The sequence below is a fragment of the Ostrea edulis genome, chromosome 3, assembly GCF_947568905.1.
Source record: "Ostrea edulis chromosome 3, xbOstEdul1.1, whole genome shotgun sequence".
Lineage (NCBI taxonomy): Eukaryota > Metazoa > Mollusca > Bivalvia > Ostreida > Ostreidae > Ostrea > Ostrea edulis.
Window position 1 is genome coordinate 78,320,950 of NC_079166.1, and position 12,526 is coordinate 78,333,475.

Here is a 12,526-nt window from a genome sequence, read left to right on the forward strand (position 1 = left end):
AAGGGGGGATCAAAGTTTTACATACAAATATATAGGGAAAATCTTTAAAAATCTTCTTCTCAAGAACCACTGAGTCAGAAAAGCTGATTTTTACATGAAAACTTTCTGACATAGTGCAGATTCAAGTTTGTTCAAATCATGGCCCCCAGGGATAGGATGGGGCCCCAAGGGGGGATCAAAGTTTTGCACACAAATATATAGGGAAAAATCTTTAAAAATCTTCTTCTCAAGAACCACTAAGCCAGAAAAGCTGAGACTTACATGAAAGCTTCCTGACATAATACAGATTCAAGTTTGCTCAAATTACGGGTCCCTGGGGTTGGATGGGGCCACAATAGGGGATCAAAGTTTTACATACAAATATATAGGAAAAATCTTTAAAAATCTTCTTCTCAAGAACCACTGAGTCAGAAAAGCTGATTTTTACATGAAAACTTTCTGACATAGTGCAGATTCAAGTTTGTTCAAATCATGGCCCCCAGGGATAGGATGGGGCCCCAAGGGGGGATCAAAGTTTTGCACACAAATATATAGGGGAAAATCTTTAAAAATCTTCTTCTCAAGAACCACTAAGCCAGAAAAGCTGAGATTTACATGAAAGCTTCCTGACATAATGCAGATTCAAGTTTGTTCAAATCATGGGCTCCGGGGGTTGGATGGGGCCACAATAGGGGATCAAAGTTTTACATACAAATATATAGGAAAAATCTTCTTCTCAAGAACTACTGAGCCAGAAAAGCTGATTTTTACATGAAAACTTTCTGATATAGTGCAGATTCAAGTTTGTTCAAATCATGGCCCCCGGGGGTAGGATGCGGCCACAAGGGGGGATCAAAGTTTTACATACAAATATAATATATAGTTAAAAAAAAATTCTCAATAACCACTGAGTCAGAAAAGCTGATATTTACATGAAAACTTTCTGACATAGTGCATATTCAAGTTTGTTCAAATCATGGCCCCCGGGGGGTAGGATGGGGCCACAAGTGGGGGGGGGGTCAAAGTTTTACATACAAATATAGGAAAAAGCTTTAAAAATCTTCTTCTCAAGAACCATAGGGCCAAAGAAGTTGACATTTACATGAAAGCTTTCTGACATAGTGTAGATTCAAGTTTGCAAAGGGTAGTTTGGGCCATAATAGGGACTAAGGTTTTACATGCAAATATATATGGAAAGTCTTCAGATATGGGCCAAGGTGACTCAGGTGAGCGATGTGGCCCATGGGCCTCTTGTTTTTTAGTGATGTGACTTCAGGTGGGGTTTGCCTGTTTGATACGAATTCCGACTCTATAGATTGATGGCCATCTGCTAAAACTGCAATTCAAGTTTGGTCTTTATAGAGTCTTTTATCAACTGAAACAAAACGAAACAAAACCAAATCCTCTAGAACATTTCTATTATATGCCCCTGTAATGCGGTGCTATTTGATAAGGCAGTGTTAGTTGATGAGGTGTTAGTTATTATTTTAACATTTATCTATTATTCATTTATTTATTTATTTTATCATTTATTTTCCCTGACATAAGGCACTGTACATCTCATTAAGACATAAACTGTGTTAAAGTCATTTGGAAAACCCCTCACAATTGGTTCAAAGTTAACAAAACTGAAACCGAGAATAGTTTTAAATGTTACATGTACTGCAGCGTAGAGGCACATATCACTGTCTCCGGAAAAATCATGTTCAAGCATTTGAAGAAGAAAAAAACATCAAAAAGTAATTTAAGGTTATTTTCATGATAATATGATTCACAAGGAATACTAGCAGGTAAACGCGATCGTAGAATAGTTCCACGTGGACTGACCGGTGAATAATTCCGACTGACCGGTGAATAGTAGTGCTATTTGATATGGAGGTGCTAGTTGATAAGGTGGTGCTATTTGATGAATGCTATTTGATAAGGTGGTGTTGTTGGTCAAGGTGCTAGTTGATAAGGCGGTGCTATTTGATGAGGTGGTGCTATTTGATAAGGTGGTGCTATTTGATGAATGTTATTTGATAAGGAGGTGCTAGTGATGAGTGCTATTTGATGAGGTGGTGCTATTTGTTGAGGTGGTGCTATTTGATAAGGAGGTGCTAGTGATGAATGTTATTTGATAAGGAGGTGATATTTGTTGAGGTGGTGCTATTTGATAAGGTGGTGTTATTTGTTGAGGTGCAAGTTGATAAGGAGGTGCTAGTTCATAAAGCGATGATAGCTGATAAGGTGGTACTATTTGATGAATGCTATTTGATAAGGTGGCGCTATTTGATAAGCAGGTGCTAGTTGATAAGGTGGTGCTATTTGATAAGGGATGCTATTTGATAAGGAGGTGCTATTTGATAAGGAGGTGCTATTTGTTGAGGTGTTAGCTGATAAGGAGGTGCTAGTTGATAAGGTGGTGCTACGTTATGGAATCTTTAAGATTCCGATGTGGTCATTTTGGCTTCATACACAATTGATATATTTTTTTTTTTTTAGTAATTATTGAATACTAAGTCAATGAACATTAAAAATCAAGAGATCTAAAAACAATATTTATATATACTGACTTATATGAAGTTTACTGTTGTAACAACTTGAGAAGGACGTACTCAGTAAATGTTCGAACCGGAGACAGATATCTTGTATTCCCTCATTTCTATGTGTTCTTTTCCCTGACATAAGCACTGTACATCTCATTAAAACATAAACTGTGTTAAAGTCATTTGGAAAACCACTCACAATTGGGTCAAAGTTAACAAAACTGAAACCGAGAATAGTTTTAAATGTTACATGTACTGCAGCGTAGAGGCACATATCACTGTGTCCGGAAAAATCATGTTCAAGCATCTGAAGAAGAAAAAAAAATATCAAAAAGTGTAAGGTTATGATTCACAAGGAACACTAGCAGGTAAACGCGATCGTAGAATAGCTCCACGTGGACTGACCGGTGAATAATTCCACGCGGACAGACCGGTGAATAGTTCCACGCGGACTGATCGGTGAATAGTTCCACGCGGACTGACCGGTGCCCGATATACAGATATGTATATTTCACATCTTAAAAAGTGTGATGACCTATATATTTTATTTGATAATTAGTTAGTTTTAACTCTAATGAATGGAAATTAATACATTTTTAAAACTTGTATCAGATAAAACTGCGAGTATGGAGTTACCTTAAAATTTGATATAATATGTAAATGTTTATTTTATACCAGATGCAGAAATAAAATAAAATTCAAATTTAATTATCTTATATTATCCAGTTCAAATAAAAGCAAGTTCGATTTTAAAAGGCTTTGCTGACCTCCTCATAACTTTATTTCCAACAATATTTCCCGTTCTGTTTCCCGTTTTAGCAACACCCTGACTGAATACAAGGGAGGGGGGGGGGGTGTTCATGTGGACAACATTCATTGCTTGTATGTCTCGTGAAAGCCTGGTCTGGATCTGAATTTTTGGAAGGAAATGTTGTACCTCTGACAAAATCTTTTTTAGGCTAAATGTTTTAATTTTCGATCGGCAATTAGATAAAAGCGAATATTACATAGATCTACTTCAACGTGGATCAATTCAATCTGTGATGTGAGTCATGCAATATAAAACATTAGCGTATAGGCATTGGTGTAGCTTCCTATGAAGCACAAAAGCATGTGCTTCCGCATTGTCGCGGTAAAAAAAATGAAATAATTTAAAGTCAAAGCTTTATTTAAAACTACTAAAATTCGATTGTATCTTCTTTCATTTTAGATACATCGAATTTTAGTAGTTTTAATTAAGCCTTCACAGAATTCAAATACACATTTAATTTAGTGGTTATAAAACGAGTACAAAACGTCTCAAAATAAAAAAAGCAGTAAAATTAATGGTTGTTGTTGTTTTTTAAATTGAAAGAAGTTACGATGTCCTTACCCCATGTGCCTGTGTTTAAAATTAAAGAAAATGTGTATTGGAGACTACCTTTATGAATTGTCTAAAATGCACCAGCCCCCATCAGGGCTTTGTCCTGGACCCACTGAGGGCCCCCAAACTCCCTGCCATTTCTGCTTCCATATTTATCTTCCCCAAGCTACGCCGCTGATAGGGTGCCTTTAGATATACTTAAATTATATACATGTATAAGACCCGGATGTACCAATACGTTTATAAGGCATTGCTTATATGGGATGTAATGATGTACACGTGCTTCCGTAGTCATGTTGAAGGTCACACTTGTTACGAATATAGTGAGTGCGCGAACGAAGAAACATTTTTGGGATCAAGATCATGTATAGCAGTGGGATATCATTGCAACACTTTGAAATGAATATATCAACCATATTCCGTAACAAAGAAGGAAGTGTCCTGATATTTAAAAACTTAGTGAACAGTTGATACAAATCACTGTGGATGTCACGTGATGAATATCAGCATGCTTTTTCAGTGTACGCATGAGTCATGATGTACAAGTATATACACACAGTTTACACTTCTAGCGAGATTCGTCGAGGCTGATTGAAATGTGAAGATAAAGTAGTGATCTATCTCATCCCGAGGGGATCCGGGTCAGAATAGGTCCTCAGTGGGATCCGGGTCAGAATAGGTCCTCAGTACCCCTTGATTGTCGTTAGAGGTGACTCTATGGAGCGGTCCTTCAGATGAGACCGCAAAAACCGAGGTCCCGTATCACAACAGGTGTGGCACGATAAAGATCCCTCTCTGCTCAAAGGCCAAAAGCGCCCAGCATAGGCCTAAATTTTGCAGCCCTTCACCGGCAGTGGTGACGTCTCCATATGAGTGAAAGATTCTTGAGAGGGACGTTAAACAATATTTAATCAATCAATCGTAACTTATAAGCAATACAAAACAGAGAGTTGGGCAAACACGGACCCCCAGGATACACCAGAGGTGGACTCAGGCGGCTAGGAGGAGTAAGCGTCCCTGTCGACCGGTCACACCCGCCATGAGCCCCACATCTTGATCTGGTAAACGGAATTATCCGTAGTAAAAATCAGTGTGCTTAGAACGGCTTAACAATCGGTATGAACTATAAAACAAGTCAGACAACATTTGAGCCAATGATAGGTTGTATCGGCAAACTAAAGATCGTTATAACGACCATAGAATTTGCGAAATGCGGACTTTAAACGAGACTGTTGGAACCCTTGCACCATCAACATGTTTGTCAGTAGCCTGTTTCGATTTAAAAACTGACCATAAGCAGAACAAGCTCTTGCGTATCGAATCAGTTGAGAGATATAAACACCATATGCAGGTGATAATGGAATACTGCTACATAAATATGGGAAGTTGGCGATTGAGAAGCTGAAATCATCTCGTTTGTCATAAAGTTGAGTTGTTAGTTTGCCGTTAATATCTGCTTTCAATAAAATATCTACACGTAAGTATGAAGTGTAGAAGTGGACGACTCTGTGGTGTTTTTTTTTTATTATTTCGAGTTCACTGGAATATATCGAATCGACATATGAATGAAAATTATTATTGTTAAAGATAATACGTCGTCGATATATCTAAATGTCGAATTGAAGGCCACATCAAGATATTTCTTCTTTTCGCGTACAAGTTTTTGAATAAATTCTGCTTCATATGAAGCACAATTCGTGCCGATGGGGATTTCAACAGACTGTTTGAAGACCTGATCACCAAAGACCACGAAGATATTGTCAATGAGGAACTCCAGCATAGTGTTTTATTTCAACTTCAGAGTACTTCACTTGTGCGTGGAATCAGAGTAGCGTTTTTAAAGAAGGTAGTTTTTGGATGACTGGTCACTAGATAGCAATATTTGCGTTTTCCATTTTTGTTGAAAGCAGCTGTCTATGATGTCAAAAAGTCTAGTCTTTAATTCATTTTGAGGAATGATTATGTAAAGTGTTGAAAAGTCATACACTTTGATGTTGTTGATTTGAGAAAAGTTTTGCGATTTCAAGTTTACTAAACGTTCTTTAGAATCCACATTTGATTTTTCACCACTTCTGACATATGTAGTGGCACAGTACGTTTGAAGGTTCTCCTTCACAGCTGTTAATATTTTCGTGAGGAGCAAAGATAGCCTTAGATAGGGGCTTGGTAGAACATTTACTTGATCCAGCAATGTACCTTTGTAAGGGTTTTTATGAAGTTTAGGAATCCAGTATAGGTACGGTTACTCATATTCATCTGACCTATTCATGTTCCTAACAATGAAAGGAAATCCCTCCACGACCAAACAACCGCTGGTTTACGGACGATCTTCATTCAGCCAAGACAGATCATCGGAGGACTAGATGATCAGACGAACCAAACTGTCCACCCACAAAGAGCAAGAAGTGTATACAGGTTACTAAACTCTTGCTACATTATAAAACATAGTACTACACGAACCAAATTCAGGAAGTAGGCAGCGACTCCAAACAAGTATTTAACCTTACAAACAATCTCATGGGAATTAGAAATGTGTCGGTTTTGCCTATGCATGTTACTAAAATCGATCTTGCATCCAAATTCAGTGAATACTTTATTGGCAAAAATCAGAAAATTAGAGATAGTCTATGTTCTTTGAGCATGTCCCCTTATATGGAAGGTGATTATAGAGCTGACATTAAGTTTGATGGTATTCTTTTGGCAATGATTGAGCCATTGTCGCTTAATTATGTACGCGATATTATCGGGGGTGCGTCAACAATGTCCTGCGAATTAGACCCAATACCCAGAAAAGTTCTGAAACAATGTTTGGAGTGTGTTTTGCCAATTATTACTGAAATTATCAACAAATCTTTCTAGCAATCGAACGTGCAATTGGCTTTGGTTTCAAAAAAAGCTATAGTGCGACCATTTATTAAGTGTCAAGGACTTGACAAGGGTGAATTAAGAAATTATAGACCTGTATCAATTTTACTTTTCTATCTAAAATATTGGAAATCCAGTGGCAGCTCGTCTTAAAAAACACATCTGAACACTCACGAGCTTTTTGATCAGGTGTAATCTGCCTACCGGAATTGCTACTCCACAGAAACGGCTCCACTACGGGTTCACCTTGATATTACCTCTGCATTGGACAGGAATCCACGAGGTGCACTTCTGATGTTTGATCTGTCGGTCGCACGCGACGTCATAGATCATATTATTCTAATCAGGCATATGGAGTATTCTTTTTGGTATCACGGGATCGGTTCTGTCATGGATGAAGTCTTGTATATCTGGTGGAAGTCAATAAATTGCTGTTTGATAAACATTATTCAAAGAGTTCCTACTCCAATTTGGTGGTCCAAATGGTTCTGTATTAGGAGAACCAAAAGTGATCAAAGAATTAGATAGGTTACGCAAGGAAGATGTTTCGGTTCCAGCTGACAAAGTTTTTAACAACATTATCTTTATTTATATAAGGCTCATTATTACAACTGTATTTCAAATTAACTTGGTATTAATTTCAAATTTGGTAATCGTACTAATACCCCCAACTACCCTTTCACAAAATGCAAAATCATACTACAGTTTTAGACACATTTGATATTCCAATCAATGGGTATGAGTTACCGTACCTATACTGAATTCCTAAACTTCACAAAACCCCTTACAAAGAAAGCTGCATTACTGGATCTAGTATATGTTCTACTAAGCCCCTATCTTTGCTCCTCACGAAAATATTAATAGCTGTGAATGAGAAGTTTCAAACGTACATGTATGTGCAGTGCCATAAAATCTGCCGGAAGTGGTGTTGATCACGTGTGGATTGTACAAATATCTAAAGAACTTTTGAAATCGCAGCACTTTTCTGAAATCGATCAAAAACATCAACACATATGACTTTTCAACACTTCACAACGACATTTCTTAAGATAAATTAAAGACTGGGCATGTTGAAATCATAGACAGTTGTTTCGTCAACAGCAACAAAATGGAAAAAGGAAATACTAGAATCAGTCATCCAAAAATTACTTTGTTAAACACCACTCTGATTCCACGCACAAGTACTCTTAGTTGAAATTAGAAAAATGCTGGAGTTTCTCATTGACAACATCTTTGTAGTCTTTGGGAACAGGTTTTCAAACAGTTTGTTCGAATTTCCATGGGCACGAATCGTGCTCCTTTGTAAGCTGACCTGGTTTTTTTTTTTAATTCTTATAAAGCAGAGTGCATTGAAACGCTTCTACATGAGAAGAAAATATCTATTGCTGTGGCCTTCAACTCGACATTTATATATATATATATATATCGACGACGACGTTTTATCTATTAACAATATATATTCTTATTCATTTGTCGATTCGATATATCCTCGTGAACTCGAAATAAAAGACACCAATGATTCGTCTACATCTGCCTCGTACTTAGACATGTTATTGAAAATGAATATTAACGACAAACTAACAACTCAACTATCGCAACCTTCCCATATTTATACAAGTAGCAATTTTTGATTATCACCTGCATGCAAGGTGAAGATAACGAACAGTGATCAATCTCATAACTCCTATAAGCAATACAAAATAGATAGTTGGGCAACCACGGACCCCTGGACACATCAGAGGTGGGATCCGTTGCCTAAGAGGAGTAAGCATCCCCAGTTGACCGGTCACACCCACCGTGAGCCCTATATCCTGATCAGGTAAACGGAGTTATCCGCAGTCAAAATCAGTGTGCCAAGAATGGCTTAACAATCGGTATGAAACACGTCAGACAGCATTTGACCCAATGCGAGGTTGTACTGACGAAGTAGATCGTTATAACGACCATATAATTTGCGAAATGCTGACATGGTGTTCATGTCCCTCAAGTGATTTGATATGCAAGAGCTTGTTCTGTGAATGATCAGTTTTTAAATCGAGACAGGCTACTGACAAACAAGATGATGTTGCAGGAGTTTCAACAGTTTTGTTTGAAGTCAGCACTTCGCAAATTCTACGATCTAGTCCGTCAATACGACCTGTCACTGGGCCGAATGCTGCCTGACGTGTTTCATGTTGTATACTGTTATCAAGGAGTGCCACCCTTGGGTAGCGAAGTTGTTTTCTCCGCGAAATTCCTTCATAAGATTGGTTTTTACACATCCGTCGTTCATTGTGGTTCATCTTCATCTTGGGGTTACATTTTAAAATATAACGCAAATTATATGGTCGTTATAATGATCTAGTTTGCCCATATAACGTATCATTCGGTCAAATGCTGTTTGGCGTGTTTCAACCCGATTGTTAAGCCGATCTTGGCACACTGAGGTTGAATACAGATAAGTCCTTTTACTTGATGAAGACAAAGGGCTTACGGTGGGTGTGATCGGTCGACAGGGGATGCTTACTCTTCCTAGACACCTGATCCCACCTCTGGTGTGTCCAGGGGTCAGTATTTGCCCAACTATTTACTCTGTATTGCTTATAGGAGTTATGAGATTGATCACTGTTCGTTATCTTCGCCTTTCATGTAATAATAACTTAATGGATACCAATGTTAATGTATACTGTTGTAATATCAATTAATTAATAACTCAACATTATACAATGGTTACAGATATATTGTAGATCTAAGACAATGAATCTTTTAATTTGTAAAATGCATTCCATTTCTTCTTTAAAACACAAAAGGCGAAGATAACGAAAAGTAATCAAGCTCAACTCCTATAAACAATACAAAACAGAGCGTTGGGCAAACTCGGACCCCTGGACAACTGCCTTTCTTCTCTGCGCACATTTGTCCAAGTGGTAACAAAGCTATTCAACTGAAAAATTTGCACGGAGTACCCACATAATCATTCATCCTATTACCATCAAACAATTAAAGGTTCAATGTACATAAACAGTGTGCCATTTAGAAGGCTAGTCATGCGAAGTTGAAGTGTCCTCTGGTCTGCAGATTTGGGACCAGATGTAGATGGATTCGTATCACAGAAATGATATAAGAAATCGTGTTCATTTCCGGGTCCGTTTTCCCAGTTTAGAAAAACACACAAAAGGTGAACACAACGAGGTCATCATCGACTCATTTGATTGGTTCATCGGTGAACTGTTTCCCTCCATTGGACCGCGGGTCACAAGTAGTAAAAAATAAATATCCGAGAAATATAAACTTGTGTGTGATTTAAAATGACATGAGACCTAAATAATGTCATACAGATGTATATCAGTATCATAGTACCTAAATACTGTCATACAGATGTAGACCAGTATCATAGTACCTAAATACTGTCATACAGATGTAGACCAGTATCATAGTACCTAAATAATGTCATACAGATGTATATCAGTATCATAGTACCTAAATAATGTCATACAGATGTAGACTAGTATCATAGTACCTAAATAATGTCATACAGATGTAGACTAGTGTCATAGTACCTAAATAATGTCATACAGATGTAGACTAGTACCATAGTACCTAAATAATGTCATACAGATGTAGACTAGTGTCATAGTACCTAAATAATGTCATACAGATGTAGACCAGTGTCATAGTACCTAAATAATGTCATACTGATGTAGATCAGTATCATAGTACCTACATAATGTCATACAGATGTAGACTAGTATGATAGTACCTAAATAATGTCATACAGATGTAGACTAGTATCATAGTACCTAAATAATGTCATACAGATGTAGACCAGTATCATAGTACCTAAATAATGTCATACAGATGTAGACCAGTATCATAGTACCTAAATAATGTCATACAGATGTAGACCAGTACCATAGTACCTAAATAATGTCATGATACAGATGTAGACTAGTATCACAGTACCTAAATAATGTCATACAGATGTAGACCAGTACCATAGTACCTAAATAATGTCATACAGATGTATATCAGTATCATAGTACCTAAATAATGTCATACAGATGTAGACCAGTACCATAGTACCTAAATAATGTCATACAGATGTAGACTAGTATCATAGTACCTAAATAATGTCATACAGATGTAGACCAGTATCATAGTACCTAAATAATGTCATACAGATGTAGATCAGTATCATAGTACCTAAATAATGTCATACAGATGTAGACTAGTATCATAGTACCTAAATAATGTCATACAGATGTAGACTAGTATCATAGTACCTAAATAATGTCATACAGATGTAGACTAGTATCATAGTACCTAAATAATGTCATACAGATGTAGACTAGTACCATAGTACCTAAATAATGTCATACAGATGTAGACTAGTATCATAGTACCTAAATAATGTCATACAGATGTAGACCAGTATCATAGTACCTAAATAATGTCATACAGATGTAGACCAGTATCATAGTACCTAAATACTGTCATACAGATGTAGACTAGTACCATAGTACCTAAATAATGTCATACAGATGTAGACCAGTATCATAGTACCTAAATAATGTCATACAGATGTAAACTAGTATCATAGTACCGAAATAATGTCATACAGATGTAGACTAGTATCATAGTACCTAAATAATGTCATACAGATGTAGACCAGTACCATAGTACCTAAATAATGTCATACAGATGTAGACCAGTATCATAGTACCTAAATAATGTCATACAGATGTAGACTAGTATCATAGTACCTAAATAATGTCATACAGATGTAGACCAGTATCATAGTACCGAAATAATGTCATACAGATGTAGACCAGTATCATAGTACCTAAATAATGTCATACAGATGTAGACTAGTACCATAGTACCTAAATAATGTCATACAGATGTAGACTAGTATCATAGTACCTAAATAATGTCATACAGATGTAGACCAGTATCATAGTACCTAAATAATGTCATACAGATGTAGACCAGTATCATAGTACCTAAATACTGTCATACAGATGTAGACTAGTACCATAGTACCTAAATAATGTCATACAGATGTAGACCAGTATCATAGTACCTAAATAATGTCATACAGATGTAAACTAGTATCATAGTACCGAAATAATGTCATACAGATGTAGACTAGTATCATAGTACCTAAATAATGTCATACAGATGTAGACCAGTACCATAGTACCTAAATAATGTCATACAGATGTAGACCAGTATCATAGTACCTAAATAATGTCATACAGATGTAGACTAGTATCATAGTACCTAAATAATGTCATACAGATGTAGACCAGTATCATAGTACCGAAATAATGTCATACAGATGTAGACCAGTATCATAGTACCGAAATAATGTCATACAGATGTAGACTAGTATCATAGTACCTAAATAATGTCATACAGATGTAGACCAGTACCATAGTACCTAAATAATGTCATACAGATGTAGACCAGTACCATAGTACCTAAATAATGTCATACAGATGTATATCAGTATCATAGTACCGAAATAATGTCATACAGATGTAGACTAGTATCATAGTACCTAAATAATGTCATACAGATGTAGACCAGTACCATAGTACCTAAATAATGTCATACAGATGTAGACCAGTACCATAGTACCTAAATAATGTCATACAGATGTATATCAGTATCATAGTACCTAAATAATGTCATACAGATGTAGACCAGTACCATAGTACCTAAATAATGTCATACAGATGTAGACCAGTACCATAGTACCTAAATAATGTCATACAGATGTATATCAGTATCATAGTACCTAAATAAT